Genomic DNA, 9817 nt, shown 5'->3' with positions numbered 1-9817 from the left:
AGTGCCAAACAACCACTTTAAAAGTCCATATATCTTTATTCTTGACTGTACAGTGACAACTAGTAGAAATGCAGTATACAGCACATTTCTGTGGTCAAAGGATCCCCCTTTATCGGACCCAGTAACGCCACTTCCAGCCACTGAGCTGCTCACATGTGTCTATTTTCAGATTGAGATTTTTTTTCAGGAGTTTCATTTATAATGCATACAAGAATTCTAGCAGCTCTAGCCCAAGCCCTGATCGAGGGGGTGGGTCCTATGGTCCCCGAAATGCATTAAATACTTTATTTCTAGTGGTTGTCACTATGTTGCCAATAATAAAGATATATTGCCTTTTGAGCTGATCGTATGGTGCTCTTATGTCTTTTCTCCCATTGCAACCAATGTGGCAGCTAGGATTCGAGATTTGCTTTACTATACCTGGAAAAGTTTGTATGATCTAGTTTCAGTGTTGCCAACATACCAGATTGAAATTTACTGGTACAAAATCGGAAATTTACTGGCGCAGCCACGTTTTTACTGGCATTTCACAAAAGTTACTAAATTACATTTTTAGGTGCAAATTTAAGTATCTATAGCTGGATTCACAAAGAGTTGCGCCGGCGTATCAGTAGATACGCCATCGTAACTCGGAATCTAAGCCGTCGTAAGTTTAAGTGTATGCTCAAACTGAGATACACTTAAACCTAGCTAAGATACGACAGCCTGCGCCGTCGTATCTTGGGGTGCAATTTTTCCGCTGGCCGCTAGGTGGCGATTCCATTGAGTTCGGCGTAGAATATGTAAATGACTAGATACGCCGATTCACAAACGTATGCTTGCCCTTCGCAGTAAATATACGCCGTTTCCGTAAGATGTACGCCGGCGTAAAGATAAAGCTGCCCCCTAGGTGGCCTAGCCAATGTTAAGTATGTCCGTCGTTCCCGCGGCAAAATTTGAAAATTTTACGTTGTTTGCATAAGTCGTCCGTGAATGGGGCTGGACGTAATTTACGTTCACGTCGAAACCAATACGTCCTTGCGGCGTACTTTGGAGCAATGCACACTGGGATATGTACACGGACGGCGCATGCGCCGTTCCTAAAAAACTTTAATCACGTCGGGTCACCAATCATTTACATAAACACGCCCCCCTCCTCCTCATTTGAATTAGGCGCGCTTACGCCGGCCCCATTTACGCTACGCCGCCGTAACTTAGGACGCAAGTGCTTTGTGAATACAGCACTTGCCTCTCTGACTTAAGGCGGCGTAGCGTAAATACGATACGCCGCCGTAAAAATGCGCCCATCTACCTGAATCCAGCTATTAGGCTACAAACAAGTACGCTAAGCAAATGGCAATGTGATTTAAGGTAGATAAACATATTTTTGTTATTTTCGATATAATAAGGGCAAATTATTTAGTCGCATCACCCCCTGCCTCCATCCCCCTCTGCCACCAACACCCCCTGCCTTCACCCCCCTCTGCGGTGCCACAATCTCCCTCTGCCTCCAATCTCCCCCAGGCTCCCTGCCTCCAATCACCCCTGCGTCCATCGTCCCCTGCCTCCATCCCCCTCTGCAGTGCCACCAACAACCCCTGTCTCCATCCCCCACCCTCTGCGGTGCCTCCAATCGCCCCCTGCCTCCAATCGCCCCCTGCCTCCAATCGCCCCCTGCCTCCAATCGCCCCCTGCCTCCAATCGCCCCCTGCCTCCAATCGCCCCCTGCCTCCAATCGCCCCCTGCCTCCAATCTCCCCTGCCTCCATTCCCCTCTGCGGTGCCACTGCAGCCACCATCACACCCTGCCTCCAATCACCCCCTCCCTCCAATCTCCCCTGCCTCCACCCCCCTCTGCGGTGCCACCATCACCCCCTGCCTCCAATCTCCATGCGGAGTTCCAAGGCGAACCGATCTCAGCTATTTTTACTGGCACATTCCCGCAACCACTGACATTTACAAACGGGGGAAAAAAGTGCCAGTTTTTACGAACTGTCCGTAAAAATACGGACAGTTGGCAACACTGTCTAGTTTTGCTATTTTTCTGTTTTACTGAGGTGCAGTTTTTGACTTGTACACTGTTTAAACAAGTACAATTAAATGGAAGCAAACAAACACTAACAGTAAACTAAAAAGAACATTGAAAAAAATTAGGGGAAGAAGGGGGGGAGGGGTTGATTAAAAAGTAATGTGTGTAATTAGGAATTCATTAAGGGATGAATAGCAAAGAGTCTTTAATAAAATCACCATGCAGATTTAATTTGGCTCTTGTCAGCTTGTAAAATTGCTGGGGTTGTGAATGTAATTCGGAACATATTTAGTTTAGTTATTCAGACAGCTGAAGTTAATTTGTATTCAAATCTTAGTTTCTTTGGTGAGATTGCTTTAACTTTGCAGGATGGGAATGAAGTACCTCCTGGGGTGGGTCTGGGGAGTTTGAAATCACAATGATTGTTGGGGATTCTCCTGCCTAGCAAGCAGTTGGTAAGTTCCCACATATAGTGGGACCATAGAGAACGAGCGTAGTTGGGTTCCTTTCACACTTGCGGACCGTTCGTCCGTTTTTTCATACGTCCGTTTACGGACTGCAATGCTTTCCAATGGGATAGCGTACATTAGCGGATGAGCATCCGCTAACGTCCGTTAATATCCGTCTCCGTTAAGCTCCGTTTTTTTGAACGGAAGAAAACCCTATTTTTTCTTCCGTCAAAAAAATGGAACGGACGAAAAACAGATGTTAGCGGACAATCTGTTTAACATCCGATCCGCTAACATCCGTTTTTTCATCAAAATATGTAATAAAAATAAAGTTCTAACAAACAAAAAAACGGATGAAAAAACGGATGAAAAACTGATGAAAACGGATGACAACCTGATGTTAAACAGATGAAAAACGGATCAACTGATGATAAAAAACTGATCTAAAAAACGGTCCGCATGTGTGAAAGGACCCTTACCCTTTTAAATGGAAGTCAGATCAAAAAAAGGAATTTGGAAGCGTCAGAGAGCAATAGGTACTTTTCTGAGTAAAGAATACGAACTTGAATACATTTTTATTTACCGTATTTATCGGCGTATACCGCACACTTTTTTGCCCTGACAATCAGGGCAAAATCGTGGGTGCTCGGTATACGCCGATACCCGCTTTCCCGCGCCGAGTTTTGAATACTGCGCCGACATATACCGAGCGCAGTACACTCGGGTATAGTCGGGCAGTCTCGGCTCCTTCCGCACTCACGTCCTGGACGTACAGGACGTCAGCGCGGGTAGCCGAGCATTGCCGACAATACACGAGTGTACTGCGCTCTGTATACGTCGGCGCAGTATTCAAACTCGGCGTGGGAAACGAGCGGGGAGGACGCCGCAGAGGACGCCGGACCCGCCGCAGAGGACGCCGGACCCGCCGCAGAGGACACCCGACCCGCCGAAGAGGACACCCGACCCGCCGAAGAGGACACCCGAAGCCGCAGAAGGATGCCGGACCCGACGAGGCCGCCGATGGACGCCACGCAAGACACCAAAACTGTAAGTACAAAAAAAAATTTTTTCCACAGGATTGGAGGCCACTTTAGGGGTGCGCGGTATACACAGGAGCACGTTATACCGCAATAAATACGGTAAAACCAGAGTTTAGTGTCACTTTAAGCAAAGATCAGGATGCCCTAGAAGGTTCTAGTAGCTCTGATGAGGCTACAGTTCCACTTTAGCTGCTATAGAAAAAATGGTGTCACCCCCCCCCCCCTCGCTATGTTATCTGCGTATTAATCACCAGACCAGAAACGCAAACATGCCGGCAGATAAAACAGTCCTCTGATGTATTCATCTGTGTATCTAGCTGGTTGATTTGAAGTCCTGAATGCTTACCCAACGTTCGAACCCGTCCATCAATACCATTAATGAGATATCTGTGCTCGGCAGAATCCTTTACAAACGTTATCTTATTGAAACACGCAGTGCATGCGCCACAATAGGATGACAGCAGCGCGCAATTCTTGACCGCACAAGAGCCAGGCTTTTATGACGGGCTGTATTATAGCATCCGGAATGAGATGAAGCTTTGAATTGCACGCTAGTTTACTTTGTTCCCCATCATGAAACTGAAGGATTGCTTTTCTCCCCTCATTAAAATTATGTTGACGTGACGAGCCATCGACGCGTATGCAAAACAAAACCTTAAGACCGAATTTTATCATCCTCTTTTATTTCACTCTCGGATTCCGTTCCGTAGTATTGTTTTAACAGCGTGAATGCACCCTCGTTGAGATTTTCAGCATAAATTGGCTAACCCGCCGAGCGAAGCTATGAGCCTTTTTGTTGGGCGGCAATTACAGGTTGAACGGAACAAAAATATAGAAGAAAGCACTACAGAAAAAAAATGGCTCTGTAGCAATACAAAAGATGGAAATATTTTTTTTTTGTGGGAGATTTACTTATTCAAGTCGCTGTGATAAGATCTGAGATCCCTGGGGTGCCAAACCGAACAGGAAGAAAGAGCCGGCTACGGTGAGAATATAATGTATTTATGGCAGAGTATCAGAACAGGAGTAGCTGCAAATAAGCTGGAGACGATGTGTTTTATATATCCCAGGTCAACAGATGCGGTAATAAAATGAAGAAATAGGACGAGATCGTCTGTAAAATGTTTGTAAAGCTGAGAAAACTTTGTCCCCTGATGTGCAATATGTTTAGTTTTTAAAAAAGATGTTGATGAGGACAATGGCCTCTTCCCCCCAACCCTGGCCCGGTGGCTGTGGGGGTCTGTGGGCAGGGAGATTTTTTGGCATCTAGAAGCCCCCTTTGTCACTTTTTTTAAGGGTTAACTACATTCTTATTTAAAAAAAAAAACAACCTTGAATCTTGGTGTGCTTTGTGTATTTCTTCTGGATCTGTGTAGTAATCCAGAGTGAAAATTTGCCTCTCTGCACAAGCTTTTCTGTAATAAAGACCGTTCACTGCTGCCCTCTCTCCTTGTGCATGGTGATGGTCTCTGCCCCCTCCTGTAGTTTTCTGTGGACAACCTGTCTTGTCCACAGTTCAGCTCTCCCGCAATGTGTCAGTGATGTGCCCATATGTGTTAACAAGTTGCAGTGATACTGCAGTGTGTCAGTGCTGGATTGATCTTTTTTAACCACTTAAGGACCAAGCCTATTTTTTACAATTGGCATTTACAATTTATGCATGTCATGCTTTAAAATTGCGCCCGCTCGTGGAATGGCGGCAAACTTTGACACTTAAAAAATCTCCATAGGCGATGTTTAAAAATGTCTACAGTTTTGAGTTAGAGGAGGTCTTTTGCTAGAATTATTGCTCTCACTCTAATGATCGCGGCGATGCCTCACATGTGTGGCTTGAACACCGTTTACATATGCCGGCGCAACTAAAAATTGTGGTCGCTTCTGCGCGCAAGCACGCAGGGACGGGGCTCTTTAAAAATAAATAAATAAATAAAAATGGATCACTTTTATTCCTATTACAAGGAATGTAAACATTTCTTGTAATAGAAAAAAAAAATGACAGGACCTCTTTAATGTGAGATCTGGGGTCAAAAAGACCTCCGATCTCACATTTACAAGCAAAAGAAATTAAATAAAAAAAAGTATATATATTTTTTTTTAATAAAAATCAGTGGGGGCTAGCCTTCCCTCACTTGACTTCCTGCCTATCAGGGGAAAGGATCGGATCCGACGGGGGGTGGGCGCTCCGTGGAGACCACTTTTATCTTAAAGCGGACTGCCCACCATTGAAGAAAATACAGGGGTTATGGCAGCTATCTGCTGCCATAACAACGGTATTTAATGTCAAAGTAGCAACGTAAATCTACGGTGGGCGGTTCCGGAAGTGGTTGTAAAGTGTCAGTGCTGGGTTCATATGTGTTACCAAGCTGTAATGTGTCTGTGCAGGGTATGTATGTGTTAGCAGTTGCAGGGAATTAGTGCTGCGTTTGTAGATGTTTGCACGTACCCCATTGGCAGGTGGCAGGCAGTGGCTCCATGTCCTCTACTGCATCGTGGCTTCTGGCCCCTCCCCTCCCCTCCTAGGCATCCAATAGGATCGCCTGTCCTTTCAGCCAATTAGGTGACCACTGTCAAAACCGGCTTGCTGATTGGACGGGAGGAGGATCAGTGTTATTACAACGAATATTTATTCGTTGTTGTAACACACCTGGGTGGGATCGGAGCGCACTCTCTGCGACCTGAGCCCACCTTATATTGATGCCTATTGGAGCCTCTGGCTCTAATCGGTGCTTCAAAAAAACAGCCCCCCCCCCGCATTGGAATCTATGCACCAGTGTCCTGAAAGGGGGCGGACACATGGATGGGGTAGCGGCACCCGTGCAACCTTAATGTTTCCCGTACTTAAAACTGTCTCTGCACAAAGTGTCATTTCTGAAAGAAAAAAGTCATTTAAAACTGACGGCTATAATGTATTGTCGGCTCCCGGCAATTCAGAGAATTCATTCATTAAAAAAAACAAAAAACGTGTAGACAGGCGGCCGGCGGTGCTGCGCTCTGGATCCCGGACGATCTTCTCATCGCTGGACCGGAGAGGAGATCCCCCGTCGCTGGATACCGACAACGTTGGAGCGGGGATGAGAGTGGATTACCACCGCTGTGTTTTTTTTTAATAAAGGACTTTTTTCCACTGTGTGTGTGTGTGTGTGTTTTTTTACAACTATTTGCACTTCCTTCGTGAAATGGTAGGGGGTACCCCATTACCAATTCACATGGGGGGGCCAGGATCTGGGGGTCCCCTTTGTTAAAGGGGTCTTCCAGATTCTGATAAGCCCCCCGCCTGCAGACCCCCACAACCACTGGGCAAGGGTTGTGGGGATGAGGCCCTTGTCCCCATCAACATGGGGACATCAACCCCATGTTGAGGGCATGTGGCCTGGTACGGTTCAGGAGGGGGGGCGCTCTGTCACCCCCTCTTTTCTGCGGCCGGCCAGGTTACGTGCTCAGATAAGGGGTCTGGTGTGGATTTTTGGGGGAACTCCACACCATTTTTTTTTTTAAATTTGAGGTAGAGTTCCTCTTAAAATCCACACCAGACCTGAAGGGTCTGGAATGGGTATTTGGAGGGAACCCCACGTCATTTTTTTTATATTGACGGCGGGGTTCCCCTTAATATCCATACCAGACCTGAAGGGCCTGGTAATTGAATTTGGGGGGACCCCACGCTTTTTTTTTTTTTTTTATGAATGAATTCTCTCTGAATAGCTACGAGTCGTTTTTTAAATGACTTTTTTTCCTTCAGAAATTACACTTTGTGCAGAGACAGTTCTAAGTACGGGAAACATGCGCTATTTCACAGTCATACTAGACACCCCCCCAGGTACAAAATTTTAAGGAATATTTCACTTTTATTGTTTCACTTTAAGCATTATTAAATTCACTGCTCCCGAAAAAACTGCAGTTTTTAAAACTTTTTTTTGCATTGATACATGTCCCCTGGTGCAGGACCCAGGTCCCCAAACACTTTTTAGGACAATAACTTGCATATTAGCTTTTAAAATTAGCACTTTAGATTTCAAACGTTCGAGTCCCATAGACTTTAACGGGGTTCTAAAGTTCACACAAACGTTTGGTGTGTTTGCAGGTTCTGGTGCGAACCGAACAGGGGGGTGTTCGGCTCATCCCTACTAATAGGTAACCCTCGTACCCATCTCAAAAAGTTGGGAGGTATGCCTATGTGTTAACAAGCTGTAGTATTATTGCTGGGTTCATTTGTCAACAAGCTGCAGTGTTCGAACTGGGTTCATGTGTTAACGAGGGATGAGCTCCGGCGTGTTCGCACAGTCCACGTGCAGCAGTGTCATCTTAAGTGCATTATAGGCCCCCGGGCATTACAGTGCACTGGGGCCCTGTCTACACAATCACGCACGAGAATTTACTGACAAAAATCATAAAATTTACTGGCAGAACCACATCCACTAATATAGGAGGGGGAACCTTTATATCAGTGCCCCCTTACATTTTTTGCATTCACTCCCCCCTTACATCAGCAACCCCCCGCACTCGTGGAGGACTGGATCTTCTCTGTGATTTCTGCAAACTGGGCATGGGCAGTTCTAACCCATCACTCTCCACAATTTTTTACTGGGGTTGCTGGGCAGCCGGTGGGGCCCCCCAGGCAAGCAGGGCCCCCGGGCAACTTCCCAGCGTGCCCAATGGAAAAGATGGCCCTGACGTGCAGAGCCCGCCAGGAAGTCTGTACAGCGCTGCACTTATCACAGGCAGGGAGACATTGTCCCGATGCTTGGCTGCAGAGATCGGGAAATGTCTCCCTGCCTGTGGTTAGCACAGCGCCGTGCAGACTTCCTGGCGGGCTCTGTACTTGGACTGTGCAAACATGCCGGAGATCATCCCTAGTGTTAACAAGCTGCAGTGTTAGTGCTGGGTTCATGTGTTAACAGGCTGCAGTATGTGGGAAGGATACAGAGACAATAAACACTAAGGCCAGTTAAAATAAAAGAACTGTTTTGAAGTTAAAGTTCCATAAAACGCAACTACCTGAGCAGGTGCACTCGCAGAATGTTACAGCGAAGAATATAACAGTAGGTCTTGGGTGCACCGACAGCGTCTGCCTTGAGGGGTGAAATGCATATTGGACAATCTGTACTTAAACGAGAAGGCGTCCAGGAAGGATGCTGTGTCTTTGCTCTTACCCTACTCGTCTGGAACCTCTCCCTACGATGACTGTCCCTTCACTACCCACACCTGAAATGAATGCCAAGCCTGGGGGCCAGGGTCTTAAATAGACTCTGCCTGACCCAAGATGGCTGCTAGAGTCACATAGGGCACCAGCATCCAATCAGTTGGCTTCCCCAGTGACCCAGGTAACCATAGAGGAACCATGTTCCTCTTTACTTCCTCTCCCTTTGCAATGCAGTAAAGCACAAGTGTCGGGTTCTGTGTGTCAGTGCTGGGTACATATGTGTTAACAAGCTGCAGTGTGAATTTAGTGTTCCTGTAATTCACACGAAGGGCACAGGATGCTTGTGCATTGTTTGTAGGTTGTGACTGTCGGCCAGATGCTGTATTTAGCATTCACAGATCGTTCCAAATTTTATGTGTTTGTCCCTCACAGGCATCGTACATCAGTTTTATTACTGAACTCCATTTTATGTTTAGGACAAACTCTGTAATTCCCAGTATACTCCCTGTGATGAAAACGCTGATTTGTCTATATGTAGAAATTATAATCGCAAATCATATCTAGCCTAAAAAGTTTCTAAAGTAATAACAGTGCAGAAGTGTAAGCAACAAAGTCGTATGGGTTCTACTGGCCATACGTCTCACAAATTTCTGCCGATTGCTGCTGTGGGGTAGCCTGGCTTAACAGACTTCAACCTAAGGGTTTTCGTTTTTGTTTCTACTGTACTCCGCTGAGCAACAATTTATTTTCTAGGTCTGGCCAAGTTTCCCTAAGCCTAGTGGTTGATTGATCTTGCCTGCCTCTAGAAGAAGCTTCCAGAGATGGAGTAGGAGGGTTTTGAATATTTATCTGACCTCAGCCAATTTCTGTGAGATAAACCCAGAGGGTGTGGATAGGGTGAAGATAAATATTTGGGATATCCAGAGCTCTCTCTCATGGGGCCTCTGTCCTGCGAGGCAGCCTGTGTTTCCAAAGAGCTGTATCAAGCCTCTGGCTAAGGGCTTAGAGAAAAGTGGACTTCAAGGGGTTGAAAGGAAAACATTATTTTCCCTAAATAGCTTTCTTTACCTTAGTGCAGTCCTCTTTCACTTACCTCATCCTTCGATTTTGCTTTTAAATGTCCTTATTTCTTCTGAGAAATCCTCACTTCCTGTTCTTCTGTCTGTAACTTCACACAGTAATGC

The 9817-nt window shown here is 46.1% G+C and overlaps 1 protein-coding gene across 4 annotated transcripts in view; it reads left to right on the top strand.

Moving 5' to 3' along the window:
* CDK14 (cyclin dependent kinase 14) overlaps nucleotides 1-9817 on the top strand; it is a 601685-nt gene that overhangs the window by 197443 nt on the left and 394425 nt on the right. The gene's annotated exons all lie outside the window — the stretch shown is intronic.

Source organism: Rana temporaria, chromosome 5 (genome assembly GCF_905171775.1).
Source record: "Rana temporaria chromosome 5, aRanTem1.1, whole genome shotgun sequence".
In the NCBI taxonomy this organism is placed as follows: Eukaryota; Metazoa; Chordata; class Amphibia; order Anura; family Ranidae; genus Rana; species Rana temporaria.
The sequence above is the reverse complement of the archived record's forward strand: the minus strand, read 5'-3'. Positions and strand labels throughout refer to the sequence as shown.